The sequence below is a fragment of the Haliotis cracherodii genome, unplaced genomic scaffold (genome assembly GCF_022045235.1).
Source record: "Haliotis cracherodii isolate W230 unplaced genomic scaffold, xgHalCrac1.p SCAF_12, whole genome shotgun sequence".
Taxonomy (NCBI): Eukaryota; Metazoa; Mollusca; class Gastropoda; order Lepetellida; family Haliotidae; genus Haliotis; species Haliotis cracherodii.
The window spans coordinates 28,638,836-28,656,103 of record NW_027266267.1 but is presented as its reverse complement, the minus strand read 5'-3'; the positions used below and the strand labels follow the sequence as shown (position 1 = coordinate 28,656,103).

General features: G+C 39.5%; 2 pseudogenes; both read left to right on the top strand.

Moving 5' to 3' along the window:
* The first annotated feature begins 2,326 nt into the window (after positions 1 to 2,326).
* Positions 2,327 to 3,711, top strand: LOC139457262 (uncharacterized; annotated as a pseudogene).
* A 25-nt stretch (positions 3,712 to 3,736) lies between these two features.
* On the top strand, positions 3,737 to 15,882 carry LOC139457261 (uncharacterized; annotated as a pseudogene).
* The last annotated feature ends 1,386 nt before the right edge of the window (positions 15,883 to 17,268 follow it).

Below are 17,268 nucleotides of genomic sequence, written 5' to 3'. Positions count from 1 at the left end.
GTAGCACTGAGGTAAGGCCTGGTCCAGAGAGCTAAGTATGTAAGTGACAATAGTTGTAGCCCAGAGGTAAGACCTGGTCCAGAGAGCTAAGTATGTAAGTGACAATGGTTGTAGCACTGAGGTAACATGTTGGCCTGGTCCAGAGAGCTAAGTATGTAAGTGACAATGGTTGTAGCACTGAGGTAACATGTTGGCCTGGTCCAGAGAGCTAAGTATGTAAGTGACAATGGTTGTAGCACTGAGGTAAGACCTTGTCCAGAGAGCTAAGTATGTAAGTGACAATGGCTGTAGCACTGAGGTAACACATTGGCCTGGTCCAGAGAGCTAAGTATGTAAGTGACAATGGTTGTAGTACTGAGGTAACACGTTGGCCTGGTCCAGAGAGCTAAGTATGTAAGTGACAATGGTTGTAGTACTGAGGTAACACGTTGGCCTGGTCCAGAGGGCTAAGTATGTAAGTGACAATGGTTGTAGCACTGAGGTAACACGTTGGCCTGGTCCAGAGAGCTAAGTATGTAAGTGACAATGGTTGTAGCACTGAGGTAACACGTTGGCCTGGTCCAGAGAGCTAAGTATGTAAGTGACAATGGTTGTAGCACTGAGGTAAGGCCTGGTCCAGAGAGCTAAGTATGTAAGTGACAATGGTTGTAGCACTGAGGTAAGACCTGGTCCAGAGAGCTAAGTATGTAAGTGACAATAGTTGTAGCCCAGAGGTAAGACCTGGTCCAGAGAGCTAAGTATGTAAGTGACAATGGTTGTAGCACTGAGGTAAGACCTGGTCCAGAGAACTAAGTATGTAAGTGACAATGGTTGTAGCACTGAGGTAAGACCTGGTCCAGAGAGCTAAGTATGTAAGTGACAATGGCTGTAGCACTGAGGTAACACGTTGGCCTGGTCTAGAGAGCTAAGTATGTAAGTGACAATGGTTGTAGCACTGAGGTAAGACCTGGTCCAGAGAGCTAAGTATGTAAGTGACAATGGTTGTAGCACTGAGGTAAGACCTGGTCCAGAGAGCTAAGTATGTAAGTGACAATGGCTGTAGCACTGAGGTAACACATTGGCCTGGTCCAGAGAGCTAAGTATGTAAGTGACAATGGTTGTAGCACTGAGGTAAGACCTGGTCCAGAGAGCTAAGTATGTAAGTGACAATGGTTGTAGTACTGAGGTAACACATTGGCCTGGTCCAGAGAGCTAAGTATGTTAGTGACAATGGTTGTAGCACTGAGGTAACACATTGGCCTGGTCCAGAGAGCTAAGTATGTAAGTGACAATGGTTGTAGCACTGAGGTAACACGTTGGCCTGGTCCAGAGAGCTAAGTATGTAAGTGACAATGGTTGTAGCACTGAGGTAACACGTTGGCCTGGTCCAGAGAGCTAAGTATGTAAGTGACAATGGCTGTAGCACTGAGGTAACACATTGGCCTGGTCCAGAGAGCTAAGTATGTAAGTGACAATGGTTGTAGCACTGAGGTAAGACCTGGTCCAGAGAGCTAAGTATGTAAGTGACAATGGCTGTAGCACTGAGGTAACACGTTGGCCTGGTCCAGAGAGCTAAGTATGTAAGTGACAATGGTTGTAGCACTGAGATAAGACCTGGTCCAGAGAGCTAAGTATGTAAGTGACAATGGTTGTAGCCCAGAGGTAAGGCCTGGCCCAGAGAGCTATACTGCTTGTTGATTGCAGTGTACAGCAAGTGTAAACATAGGTTTGTTCTTCTCAATTTCACTGGAACTGTTGGTTGCGATACATGGTTAACTTTGAATTTAATAAAAACATACCAGTACAAAGATTGAAAAGTAATGTCTAAATTGATTCACTGAACAATGGAAAACAATGTGCAAGAATAAGTTGGGCCCTCTTTTCTTTGAGAAGATCTTGAACCCGGCTGTAGAAATTTTATGTCACTTCAGACACTTTGTCCCCCGGATCTCTGTGGGTACAGTGCGTGTAAGTTGTCTTCATCTCTGTTTCCCACGTCTCTCTCTCTCTCTGAATGTTGCATTGAAAAAAGGTAGGAGTGTCTTGTCCATCATTCTAACAAGCATAATTGATTAGGATGAATGTTATCATTAAGGACAAACAGTTATATGGTTTTGTTTATTTTGCAACCTGATTCCTCTGAATATGTTTTCTCCCTGTTATTAAAGTCAGAAAGAAACTGTGACAGCAATATATTCAGCTGATAAAATTCTATAATAAATGACGATCCTTATCAAACATTCCAATTTTTGCCTTGAGATTTTAATATCTTTGACCTTTTCAAGGTCAGAGGTGTAAAATTTCAGTGGCAAAGATTTGAATGTGCTTTTTTTTTAAAACTCTGAAAATGGCCTTGACCTTTGACCCCACACATGTTTCTGTTTCCTGGTCAAAGGTCAAGGGTCATAGATAACATAACATGTCTGCATGTGTCTGCACATTGAGAGAAGATCAGCAACACAAGAGCTTATTTTATTGCAGATAGAGTAAATACAGCAAGTAAGATAAAACTGTCTCAGTAGGTTATTTATAGCTTCTTGGGTAGAAACGTTGGTTCTTTAGTAATGTTATTAGTCATTCAGAGGTCAAAGGTTATCAATATTAACTCATCATTTAGGAATTTTATAGCTGTGGATCTGGGTTAAGCTTTATAAAATTACAAAATGTATCTGCTGTGAATGCAAGTATAACTGTTGCTTGCAATGTTATAATTTTAATAATTTGGGAAATATAGCTCTGTTAGGAAAAAGAGTAATATTCAACAATCATCTTGTTTAATCATAAAAAATCATTAGTTTTGTTCATTTAATATTCCATTTATCTATAATTATGTTTCTTCAGCTTCTCTTTCTGGTGTCCCCTCATGGTATTGCTGAGTATTGCTAAAAGCAGCGTAAAATTCACTCACTCACGACTGATCCTTTCTGGTATGCTTCTGTTATTTTCATTCATTTGCTCTATTTTTATCACCCAAATAATTTGTTCGTTTTCATCTATGCACATTTAGCCATGTTGGACCCAAAGTCATCATTAGACTATTGTCTATCTTTTCTCCATATTCATTCATTATTCATCAGTCATTACTCCTTGTACATTTATTCAATCTTTCTCTCATCTATCATTTCTCCATGTACATTTATTCATTCTTTCGTCTATCATTCTTCCTTGTACATGTATTCATTCTTTCTTTCAACACCAGTCATTTCTGTGTACATTTATTCATTCTCTCTTTCAACATCAGTCATTTCTGTGTACATTTATTCATTCTTTCTTTCAACATCAGTCATTTCTGTGTACATTTATTCATTCTTTCTTTTAACATCAGTCATTTCTGTGTACATTTATTCAATCTTTCTTTTAACACCAGTCATTTCTGTGTACATTATTCATTCTTTCTTTCAACATCAGTCATTCCTGTGTACATTTATCCAATCTTTCTTTTAACACCAGTCATTTCTGTGTACATTTATTCATTCTTTCGTCTATCATTCCTCTGTGTACATTTATTCATTCTTTCTTTCAACATCAGTCATTTCTGTGTACATTTATTCATTCTTTCTTTCAACATCAGTCATTTCTGTGTACATTTATTCATTCTTTCTTTCAACATCAGTCATTCCTGTGTACATTTATCCAATCTTTCTTTTAACATCAGTCATTTCTGTGTACATTTATTCATTCTTTCGTCTATCATTCCTCTGTGTACATTTATTCATTCTTTCTTTCAACATCAGTCATTTCTGTGTACATTTATTCATTTTTTCTTTCAACATCAGTCATTTCTGTGTACATTTATCCAATCTTTCTTTTAACATCAGTCATTTCTGTGTACATTTATTCATTCTTTCGTCTATCATTCTTCCTTGTACATTTATTCATTCTTTCTTTCAACATCAGTCATTCCTCTGTGTACATTTATCCAATCTTTGTTTTAATACCAGTCATTCCTGTGTACATTTATTCATTCTTTCTTTCGTCTATCATTCTTCCTTGTACATTTATTCATTCTTTCTTTCAACATCAGTCATTTCTGTGTACATTTATTCATTCTTTCTTTCAACATCAGTCATTTCTGTGTACATTTATTCAATCTTTCTTTTAACACCAGTCATTTCTTCGTACATTTATTCATTCTTTCTTTCGTCTATTATTCTTCCTTGTACATTTATTCATTCTTTCTTTCATCATCAATCATTCTTCCTTAAACATTTATTCATTCTTTCTTTCAACACTAGTCATTTCTGTGTTCATTTATTCAGTCTTTCTCTCATCTATCATTTCTCCATGTACATTTATTCATTCTTTCGTCTATCTTTCTTTCTTGTACATTTATTCATTCTTTCTTTCAACATCAATCTTTCCTCCATGTACATGTATACAATCTTTCATCTATCATTCCATGTACATTTAGTCTTTCTTTCATCTATCATTGTACATTTATTCATTCTTTCTTTCATCAATCGTTCCTCCTTGTACATTTATTCAATTCACAAACAGATTCAGTTCACAGAACATTGCTATCCAGTATTTTACTCCTGACTGCATGACTGACAGTCTGATGAATCAACTCACTCACTCTCTCAGTCACTGGTGTCGCTTCACTCATCCAAACTATCATCACTAATTTTCCCTCTTTCCCTAATTTTATTAAAGGAGTTAGGATGGCATTTCAATTTCGTTTTCATTTAATACAAATGTCAGTGTTTTCTGCAATAATACAGATTTCTGTTCATTTGTCCATTGTAGCATCATTATTATGGTCTTCATTGTTATTATTATCATCATCATCATTGTTGTCATTATGATTGAGGTCAATTTGCTAGACATGTTTCCAATAATGTTTACTTTGTTACTTCAAAATCAAAATATTTAAGACGGAATCTGCTCTTGGGGTGGGAGGTGGGGATGGGGCAAATCTATTCAGTACTTCAGCAATATTTTTGTTTCTACCTTTCTTTAAGCTGATATTTCCACCAAAAGACGTAAGTAACGAGGGTAGTCAGACCCTAGTGGCCCCTACCCTATCCCTGAGACCATAACTTGTGCCGTTTACATGGCCCAGGTTTTGGCCTTGGGAACTGGGTGCGGAATCCAATACCATCAGTCTGAGCTTCCTTCACCTTCAACTTAGACCGCCTCCATGGTCTAATGGTAGAGCGTCCGCTCGGAGAGCGGAAGGTCCGGGGTTTCGATCCCCAGCCGCGTCATACCAAAAGACGTTAAAATATGGTACTTGTTGTTACCCTGTCTGGCGCTCGGCATTATGGGGCCAAAACAAGGACTGGTCGGCTCGGAGTCAGTATACTGTGTCTGAGTGGGGTATTCATGTTAAACTGCAGCATGGTATCTCAGTGTGCTAGCACTATAAATCAGCATTAGTTCGTACTAGTACAAGCAGCCACACACACACACACATACACGTGCATGCACATCGCTATATAAGTGCAATAATCTTGGACGCGACGTTAAACCCCATTTCACCTCGCCTTCACCTTCAGCTTGACAAGTCAGGTGAAGTTAAGCTGCATTGGTTGCACAGAGTCCTTGGACGGGTTACCATGTGCGGCAGCTTGGCTCAGAAGAGTTTCTTGGGCTGCAGTCCTGCCCTACACTGAAGCCCATGTGGCACATGTGGTGTCTCCTTGGGCAAGTGACATCTTGGGTTGTATACTACCCAGGGAGTTGAGAATGAAAACTGAATGCATATTGATCTATTGACCGGGATAATAATTATGTAGTGCCATGAGCATTCTCTATGTGTGGAATTTGGTGTGTTTTCACACTTGTAAGTTAGTTAATGGGGCCCACACTATCAAGAAAGTATACTGTCTTTGAGATGTATCAAAGATTGAGGGTGCTTACATAATAAACAAGCAATCAACATCGCAATTGTTAACTTTTCACAAATATCTCTGAATTTAAAGGTGATCTATTGTATCCTTCTTGTCAAGAGTAACATGCATTGCATGACTACAAACTTTGCATTTGTTTCCTTTAGCATGCCTGGCAGTAGGTTGATACTACCCTCTTGCCACATGCATGGTGGTGCTTCCACATGGACTGGTCCATACAGGTCAGATAGGGAAGATGGAAACTACATTCAATCTGTGTTTTGCCAGGTGCATGAAAAATTGATTTACGAACATCCCACCCATCTGAAGTTCTTTTGGATGCCATTATTTAAGAGTAGTTATTTCACAAAAAGAGTTGTGAGTTTATGGACTCGCCCATCGTTCATACGACATATGCTTGCAGATATGGAGGTGTGTGAAACTTAGAAATGCAAGGCATTGTAAACCTTCATTTAGTGTTGTTAGCTGTGAGTGAGGCGGGTCTGACATCGCTTTGAACAGTAATCCAGGTGTCTCATGACTTGTTGGCTTATTGTGGGAGGAAAGCCCTAGTGATGTTACATGAAGGTCTCCAACATTTACCATTCGGTGACACACATGGGTACATATATTGCACTGACAAACCTAGAAACAATCGAGGCGAACCAGGATTCGAACCCAGGATCATAGTGTTCTTACATGGCCAAGGGATGCAACTTTCCACAGCAAATTGAGGAGCCGTAGAGGACTTCGACACCTGCCCCTACCGTGATCAGTGTGATGTAGTTCATAAATTGTAATGAGATTTCTTACATGCAGTTTTTGAAGCAATTCAAGATTGGAGAATATAATGCAATAACTTCACAGAAACACAACCCAAAATGATCTTAATTACCATCTCTTGAACACCAATCTGCTGAAAAAATGTATCACAAATTACTGTATTGAAAAATTTAGACTACTCAGGAGCATAACTTGAAAACCTTTAAGATATTTTATCCAAACTTGCTACATGTATAAACCAATGGCTGAAGTGGGGGCCGGGGGGATTTGTCATCTTTTGATGGCTCTAGGTTTTACCTCACAGAAAGCATGATAACTCACTGACTTCAGTGTTGTTTTGCTGCATGTTTTGTTTTACCCAGTGGGCACATGACAGAGGATCTATGTATACGTCATATTAGATTAATATGATGTGTATCGTATGAAGACCCACCACCAATACTAAATGACCACAGGTTTACATGTAAAATACAACTGCCTGACAGTGTCATGTTTCCGAGGCAAGGGAGTTAACTGATGATATAAGTCCAGTTTCTACCCCTGCTGAACTGGCCTGGAATTTCTGACCTAACAAGTCGATACATAGTCCTGTGAAACGATATTGACATCTGGTTTGTAAACAACATGGCGACTGCAGTGCAGATTTTGGTGTATTGCAGGATTCACAAGGCATGTGTAACGATAAGAGACGATAAATATTTTCCAAATCTTTTCATGTTTTTTGTCAATGTGCTCAAGTGATTTGATGCATGTCATTACATTAAGATATAGATCTTGATTATCCATCAGATCGTCTTGACTGTTTGAAACCAATGGATGTGATATGAGAGGCGGAATCTGATTGGTCAATAGGAGGGACATTAAAGCCACGTGATTCGAGCCAAGTTTGACAAGGGTGGAAACTGGACTTCTATAGACAGTTATCTCCCTTGCCTCGGAAAGCTGGACAGTAGTGTTTAGGTGAGCTACTGTCACATTTGTAGGAGAAATCTCCACGAGATGTTTGTGTCAATGACTCAAGTAATGCTTTTTCCTTTTCATTTGTTTGTCATGATCGATGTAACTATTGCATGACGTCACACTGGCTGTTACTTGACGTCATGATCGATGTAACTATTGCATGACGTCACACTGGCTGTTACATGACGTCATGATCGATGTAACTATTGCATGACGTCACACTGGCTGTTACATGACGTCATGATCGATGTAACTATTGCATGACGTCACATTGGCTGTTACATGACGTCATGATCGATGTAACTATTGCATGACGTCACATTGGCTGTTACATGACGTCATGATCACTGTACTTCATTCTCCCTGATGATGCGAATAAAAAAAATGTCAGAGAAATTATTCAGCGTTGTGTTTTGTTTTAAATTTTATCCCCAAATATCCCCTGAACATATACTCAACTGTTGATGTGATGTTTCATTCTGTATCAACATATACTTTATCTGTTATGAGAATCAGTTGTGTATGTCATGGAAAGATAGAAATATTCCCTTCAAAAGTGGAGTACTATAATGGCCTACTGTTGCAGACTCCAGCCTTCTCATGGATATCCACATACCCAGTTTATGCACCCATGTTTGTTCCATGGTAACACACAACTATTAAAAACAATTCACCTGCAAATCTTTTCCTAGCTGTTTCTATAGATAGCTAGGGGGCACAGGTGGCCCAGTCGTCTAAGGCGCCGCGATTCGCTGTGCAGAGTTGCGTCCCTTGGGCACGCCAGAAACCTATGATTGTGGGTTCGAATCCCGGTTCGCCCCGATTATGTTTCTAGGTTTGTCAGCACCATACCCATGCTCGTGGGTTTCACCGAAGTGGTAAACGTCTGAGACCTGCATCACTTCGGGCTTTCCTCCCACATTAAGCTGACAGGCCGCGATATAACTGGAATACTGTTAAAAGCGGCGTTAAACCAAACTCACTCACTCACTCACTCACTCACTCACTCACTCACTATAGATAGCTTGTTTGTTTTCAAAATTAAGATCTTAAGTGGATCATCTAAAGGCTTTTGAAACAAAGAATAACTCGAGGAATATGATAACGGTTGCATGTATGACGTTTTGAAAGAGATTCCATAGATCACTCTAGGTCACCATTTCAACAATGGAAGCGATTTGGAACTAGTCTCAAACAACTCAAGGCTCCGTCTCTGAGCCATACCTGAAACTTATGAATATGTTTGCATGCAATGACCATATTCTCAAAAATTGACTTTTCATATATTTCAATTTGTATTTTTATTAATTTCTTGTGTTCCCATGAAAACAATTTGGAAATTCTTAAGAATCTTTTAAAATGATAAATAATAAGAATAAAACTACTGATTGGTCATGATGCATTCATCTACTTACACAGTAAGATCTATCATCCAAACTGCTATTACATGTTCAGTATAGTCCTATCTGCCATAGTCAACATGGCAGCATCTGAAATGCTGCTTCATCTCTGCTTTAATCAGAATCTGTACTAGTATTGTTCTGATAGTATTGTTTTTCGGATTAGCAAACACATTTATGATAACAACTTAACTGAAGTATCAACAAAAAAAGGAAGTGGTGGACATCTGTTTTTAGGATTAAAACACATTCTAGTGTTGAAAGGTTTTCATTTCCAGAGCTGTTTCCTGTTTTTCATGGTTAGCTCTTTTCAATAAAGCTGTAGCAGTTTAGTGCCAAATTCTCCACAACCCACTGCTGTTTTCCAGTGCATCAAATAATGTGACAGATTAACTATTAACATGATTAAACTTGTTTTGTGTACAAGACAATTTACCAATAGTAATGTGTAATAAAACATATCTTCATGGATAACAAGTTCTGGTTTATTGCATATAGTGTTGTTTCGATGTAGATTCTTGCACCCTTATCAAGCTGGAGTGACAACAACCAGGTGATGAGAGGTATATATGCCTGACGTGTTGTGATAAGCAGCAGATTAACATTGACAACAACAGGTAATGGATGTCAAGTAGCACACAGATAACTGGCACACAGGTAGTGAAGCCAGATGTACAGTAAGGATAAGGATTAATCATTTGTAACAAGCAGATTAGATCCTAATTCAACTAGTCTATTGCTTGATTGAATTCTTTATAGGCAGACGCGAATTTTTGCTATATGCAATCAACCAGAAGTTGCTTTCCATAACGACGTTTTGTTGCTCACTCACCACCCTTATAGAATGCCAATCAAAGAGGTAATAATTGCTGTAAATAACGGTGAGTTGTGCGATCTGCCGATCACTTCGCATACAATTTCGCTGAAATTATTGTAAACATTATTATGATTATTGAATGAAATATTGAATAATATTAATCAAATATATTGCAAACTCTAGTCCAGATAAACAGTGAACATTTTTTCATTACTAGATATTATAATGATAGGATTGAATTGCGTACCTCAATTTCGGATTTGTTGACCGGGATTTCCGGTGTTTTCTGAGATGGGGCAAACTATCGTGTCATTGGAAAACTTGAGTTTATTAAAAATGTCAGTAAATTTTGGGAGCCATGCTTTACCGAGCGCTATAACGAGGGAACACTGTACGTAACAACTTTTAATGTGTGTGAAAAGTTATACGAAAATACACTATTTGAAGGGGGCGTGGCATAAATGCAAATGTCCGATTGGGATTTTAAATTTTCCGGACTCCTGGGTAATAGTAATATGAAAAATCAGGTGTTCTTGAACTTTTTTTGAGTAGTATATTTGTGCTCTTGGTGAACTATTTTTCAAAATAATAAGCTATCATTACCTGCAGTATTAAAGTAAAGAGGCTGATACCAAGTTGATTGATAGTGTCTCTGACTGCCTCCATCTTCTGTGTAAATTAATACTTTTGTGTTTCAATGTATGTGGATGCATGGATCCATGGTAGATGTAATTAACAATTACAAGATGAGACTGATACTGTACACTGAAGATTTATCAGGTTATATACAAAATATAAAAATACAATAGTTTATTTTGATTTAATGTTTGGTTTTTATTTAAAAATAAGGTCATAGGCAAAGATAATAATGAATGACATTATCTTGAGCTGCTATTCAACTTCTTTATGTCAGGATACCTAGCATCATAAGCATGTTCAACCAGAATTGATGTTTGTTTTATTTTTCTGTTTAACGCTGCACTCAGCAATATTCCAGCTTTATGACAGCGGTTGAGTGTAATTCCTGCCAGGAGACCTGATTTGCGTATTTGTCGGATCCTGATATCAAGTTTATCGGATTGGGTTATCGCATCAATAACAAGTCTTTATATGATAAAAACTTTTCCCTACAAACTTTAATGTACACCCTGGTACAATTGACAAAATATGGGCATCGTCATCACGTTTTACTTAAAGTTATGCTCTGTTTGTTTGTTTGTCTTTTAACACAGCACTCATATATTCCAGCTGTATGACAGTAGTCTGTAAATAATCAAGTCTGGATCAGACACTCCCGTGATTGACATCATGAACATCGATCCACGCAATTTGGACATGATGATATGCATCGACCAAGTCAGAGAGCCTTACCTCCTGATTCCGTTAGTTGCCTTTTACGACAGGCATGGGTTGCTGAAGACCTATTCTACCCGATCTTCACGACAAGCATGGGTTGCTGAAGACCTATTCTACCCCGGATCTTTAGGAGTCTGTCAACCAGAAGATTTGTGATTACTGACTGACTAAATTAATCCAACAGCAGTTGGTTAACACCAGTGCTGGCGTCTGAGGAGGCTCACACACCAACTATTGTCTTCTCAAACCAGATAAATTTAAGTAACATAAACAGTATTGATTTAATATACAAAAATAACCTAATTTAACATATACAATTAAAGTAGAAAAATCAATAACTAAAATTTATAACTACCTTGTGCAGTTCCCATATTTTTTTCAATGAACCCCCATTTTGGGGTTTTATGTTTTCGGAAAACATGCTTTACTTTTGTTATTATTAGGTGAAATCTTTGCTGGTATCCTCTCCATGCATGTCCAAATGTTGGGTAAGGTGAGGTGAAATGGGGATTAATGTCATGTTCAAGATTATTGCATTTCTATCACAAGTGCATGTACAATGTACGTGTGTGTGGCTGCTTGTACTAGTCCTGACTAATGCCATATTCATAGTCTTAGCCTACTGGCATACCTTGCTGCAGTTTAACATGGATACCCACACATTATACTGATGCCGAGCCGACCAGTCCTTGTTGTATCTCTAATACAGAGAGTACCAGGCAGAATATGTACCATCTCTTTGATTATTTTGGTGTGACAACCCGGGATGGCACTGCTGACCTTCCGCTTTCTTTCCGTGCAGAGGCTCTATCCTTGGGTTAATCTTTTTATGATAGTATCATGGATACCTTTCATCCATTCTTTGTATAGAAACTGCTGTCACTTGTCATTGTATAGATCAACAGAAAGAGGCTGAATGTTCACATGGCACACAGCCACCGTTGACACTAGTTGACGCTGATGTAAACATGCCAAAGGTCAAGGTCATCTGCAGTCAATGATTGGTTTCTTTGTTTGTTAAATACCACATTCACTCACCCACCAGCAATATTCCAGCAAAATGACGGTCCAGTGATTGACATCATGAGCATGGATCTACGCAATTGGGATACAATGACATGCATCAACCACCTGTAATTACCTCAAGCATGGGTTGCTGAAGACCTATTCTAATCTTGTTAATACATTATTCCAGTTATATCACAGGATGTCTGCTTAATGTGGGAGGAAAGCCCAACGCCATGCAAGTCTCAGACGTTTCCTCTTTGGTTAACCTACGAGTAGAAGTATGGTGCTGACCAACCTAGAAACATAATCGGGGCGAACCAGGATTCGAACTCACGGTCATAGGTTTCTGGCGTGTCCAAGGGACGCAACTCCGCACCGCGAATTATGGCGCCTCAGCCGACTGGATGACCCGTGCCCGCTTGTGTGGATGGAAAACAGTATTTAAACTAAAGAAGGCAAGACATTTCTCAACTGGTTCTACCAAAAGTGGACATAGATTTAGGATGGAACATTTATTTTCTGCCGGAATGCAAAGAAATATGTGAAGCCACAAGACTTGTGAGACATGGCAACATTCACAACATAACAAATATGAAGATTACTTTTCTCTTTTACCACTTATTGACAAGATGTTTCACCCAATAAGTGACGTTTTCAAAAATAATTCTGTCTATAACTCTGTTTCAGTTTGACTTCTAACTTGTCTAAGTTACAGTAAGTGAGACAGCGCAGTCAAGTCCATGTACAGTGATGCCCGCATGCGATCAGTTTATGAGATGTGTAAAGACATACGTGTGTTCGCAAGTTGAAATTGATATTTTGGGTAATAGCATTGACTTGTTATCATATTGGGTTGTAAGTTTTTCATTCGTATTTGTACGTAAGCAACTCAAAATAAAATGGGTTTTGGGTAATTTAGTGTCTATCAGTTGCAGTGTGTTTCATACCAGTGTAAGTCTAGATGACGATACTGTGTCGCACTAAAACGTGTACAGTGTACCGGTGGTACAGTTGTTTAAGGTGACACTTGGTGGTACAGTATTTGGGTTCATTGTGACTTGGACCATCAAAGGTCTATTGGCGCCCAACACGTCAAATAACTTGAAACAAAAGCAGTGTCAGTAATGGAAATGAGATGAGGAACAATCTGCTTCACTACCTGGTTTATTCATTCCATAAAAAAGCAGATCAGACAACAACAAAAAGGAAAACCCGTTAAAATGGTTTGAGGTCAATATAAATCTGTGTATATTCTTGATGTTTATAATATATCAAATTTCCCCGATGAAGTCACGAAGTCCAATTGTGCCCGCTGAAGTGAACCATAAAATATGTTTTGGTCCAAAAGTGTAATTAGAGAAAATGAGCTTTCTTTGTCAAGTACTGCACTTCCTAAATTTAGTCGGATATGACTAATTTGTCAGTGTCTCGGGAGTATTTTCATCACACTGCGTAATTACAGGGGAGACTTCTTTGTCACTGACACTGCGGTAAGCTTTTAATCCACAACGTCCAAGACGAAGTATGGTAATTATTACTGCCTCACGTTCCTTTAGTCGACGAATTGTCCAATTTGATTTGACAGACGGACAAACTGTGTTAATGTGCCGACAGCCAGTCCCAGCATCCCACAACTGTTGCCAGTTTGAGGAGAGAGAGATTTTTCTAAAATGGAGTCGAAATCGTTTGGTTGGGGTCTAAATTGTGACATCATTACCTCAGGAATTTGCAAGCCAAAATTAGCAAGTTGGTCTGCTCTCTCGAGCTCATGTCCATGACACCCAACATGAGCTGCAATATCACACGCAATATACTTTATGTTCAATAATGTATCCAATTTTAATATTTCATAAACAACGGAGACCGCCTCCGTGGTCTAGTGGTAGAGCGTCCGCCCGGAGAGTGGAAGGTGCGGGGTTCGATCCCGGGCCGCGTCATACCAAAAGACGTAAAAAGATGGTACTTTTTGTAACCCTGTCTGGCGCTCGGCATTAAGAGGCTAAAACAAGGACTGGTCGGCTCGGAGTCAGTATACTGTGTCTGAGTGGGGTATTCATGTTAAGCTGCGGCATGGTATCTCAGTGAGCTAGCACTATAAATCGGCATCAGTCCGGACTAGTACAAGCAGCCACACAAACACATGCACGTTGCTATATAAGTGTAATAATCTTGGACGCGACGTTAAAACCCCATTTCACCTCACCTCATAAACAACGCAGCACTGATTTCCTCCACAATTTCGACACTTGGACACATCACCAGCCTTAACATTTTTAACCTTATGGTCCCTACTGCCTCTTGTACATACTGGATGTTTTACTCTTGTACCGCGAGGACACGTGGCCAAACTGTTGACAAGTGGCGGACACGAAATGATGGAAAACACATCTTTATGAGCTCAGGTACACGATGAGTGTCAACGTCAACAAAACTTGTTCTTTCCCTCAAAATAATCGCTTAGCGTGTATGACTTTTTGACCTTTAAGGTGATCAAAGATGTCAGTTACATCATAGTCAACGTTACATATATTGAACCTTGGCCTTGACTCCAGCTCTTTGGGACACACCCACTGGCACGTATCGTGGATACGCTTAGAGCCACCTTCAGCTAATCAAAAGATTAGCAATGTATCACGAAATCATCTTTTTCAAGTTTTCGCTTGAAATCGACTTCACCAAGGGTTTGTTTGTGAACATCCCGATCCATCAACATTGGACTTGAAGTTTTTACGTCTTATTCTCGGGTCAACAGGCGAAAACACCACCACAAATTGTATTTGAACATAAGAAATAGAGTTGGTTTCACTCGAAGTAATGTCTCGGGGCTGCGTTTTTCTACCATTATGTTATGCAATACCCCCCATCCCTATACTCTTCCATTTCGTATTCCATATTAAAGCGGTGTACACTCGACGACCAGCCGGCACAAGCAGCACCCACGACAACTCATATCACCAGCCACGTGGGTCGAGAAGTCCGTGCTACACGAGATACACAACAAAAACGACACAACTATGGCAACAGGGTAAGCCAATATTTTATACGGACAGTAATTTAAACCTACCTTGATGATTTTAGATCCTGGTAAATCCCCAAAGCGAAGGAACTTTACGATATGTGACCACCCAAGAAACGAAGAGCGACTGACAACACAAATCTAACCTCACCGACAGTCTAAAGCGGTCCTCCTAGGGTGCCACACATCGCAGAGTTGTCCCTTAAGCCTGTTAGAAACCAGCACCATGCCCGTGCTTATGGAATCCCCCAATAAATGTGTAAGACTTTTCTCCCACATGAGTTTGGCAAGACATCAGATAGATGAACTACTGTTCACAGTGACTTAACATACTCACCGGCGTTATCACAGAACACTGAAGCTTTAGTCTTTCTGTTAAAGACTTAGAGTCGTTATACTGTATTACAGTATCACAATGTATATACTCGTAGTCAGGTGAGCTTCAGTGCCTTTGACAGTCGTAGAGCTCCTCCCCCACTGCTCTGTCCTGTTTCCAACCAATGCCTCACGGTTCATTAGACAGAAGGTCAAGTTAGAACGTGCCAGAGATTCTACACGGATGCGATGGTTGTGGGTCAAACCGAGGTCCCCGGGCACCTGGCTGGTGTATATGTATGGGAGACTGTTTGTGTCAAGCTGGGCAGTGGGGGAAGAACTCGGGAATGTCCGCTGACCACACCTTACTATCCTGCTGATGGTTTTGTTACAAGAGAAGACGATTCTACTGGATAGGGACGTTTTCTGAGAATTGCTCGGTACACATTTTTAAAGAAATAAACATGAAATGAACATGCATGTCATCGAACATCTGGCGTCATTACTATCTCAAAGTCATTCATAAACACACGCGTGCAGAATACTACGCTCATTCCCGTTAGATACCTTGTTTACGAAACGAGTGGACTTTCTTTAGGATCTGACCAAGCGAAAGCGTGAAATGGTATCTAACAATGAGTGTGGTATTATATTTATTATCCACGTTCAGTGTAAATACATTATGATAACAGATTTCGTTCATTTACAGACCAAACTGAAACCGGTTGCAAAATATGGTTGCGCGTGAATATTGATATATGCCAAAATATGGGAATTGATGACATTTCTTTGTATACGCATTAACAACAAGCTCTTGCTGCTGGGTTTGCAAACATGACAGCAGCGACGCTCAAGGTCCTTTCTAAAGAATTTCTTCAACTTAAGGTACTTCAAGCGCATTGTTGTTATCGCGCACGACACCTATAAGAAAATCTAAAAAGTATATAAGCGTCGCGCTTTGAATATCGGACAACCAGTCGTTTGAGTGTGACGCACCCGACCACTCTCGACTCTCACTTTGATTTAACGTGAAAGGTTAAGCCTGGTGAAATGAGGTCAGTTGAAACTATCCGGACAGATATCTAGACTTACGTTCGATGCTCCGGTTGTGCCATCAGTGTCGCCATGAATGAACATACACGACTGCTCGACCAGATCACTAACAGTGAACATTTCCGTTACAAATCATTCGAAAACTCCGTAGAAGTGTGCCTGACTTCTGATTATGTGGCCCAAAACATCCCAAATGTGAACAATAACGTTAACATTCCCCACCTAGATCTCTAGCGTAAAACGTAGTGAGTAGATCACGGTTGTCTCGCCTTCGCTCGGTCAGATACCATAGATAGTCCACGAGTTTCGTAAAACTTGTATCTAACGAGAATGAATGTAGTATTCCCTGTTTAGCACATCCCCACATTGTATATGACATGCTATATTTGAAAGCGACTCCTAAACACATGCTCATGATACAGGTGGGGTCGTACCGTCGACAAGTTGCCCTTAGAAGATAATTCTTTTCGCTGTGGAAAGTTTTTTTCCGCTTTTATACACAATACTTTCTCTACAGCCTTCTTTTAGTAAATAATACTTGGAAACACATTCTAAATGTGAGGACATTGGCGCATACATCTACATAAAACTTGGTTGATGCATGTCATCGTATCTAAATTGCATACTTATTATTAGACATATGCGCATGGAGTGTCTGGTCCAGACTCGATTATTTACAGTCCGCCGTCATTTACCTAAAATATTGCTGAGTGTGGTGCATAACAAGATTTCCTCAGCAGAAATCTTCCT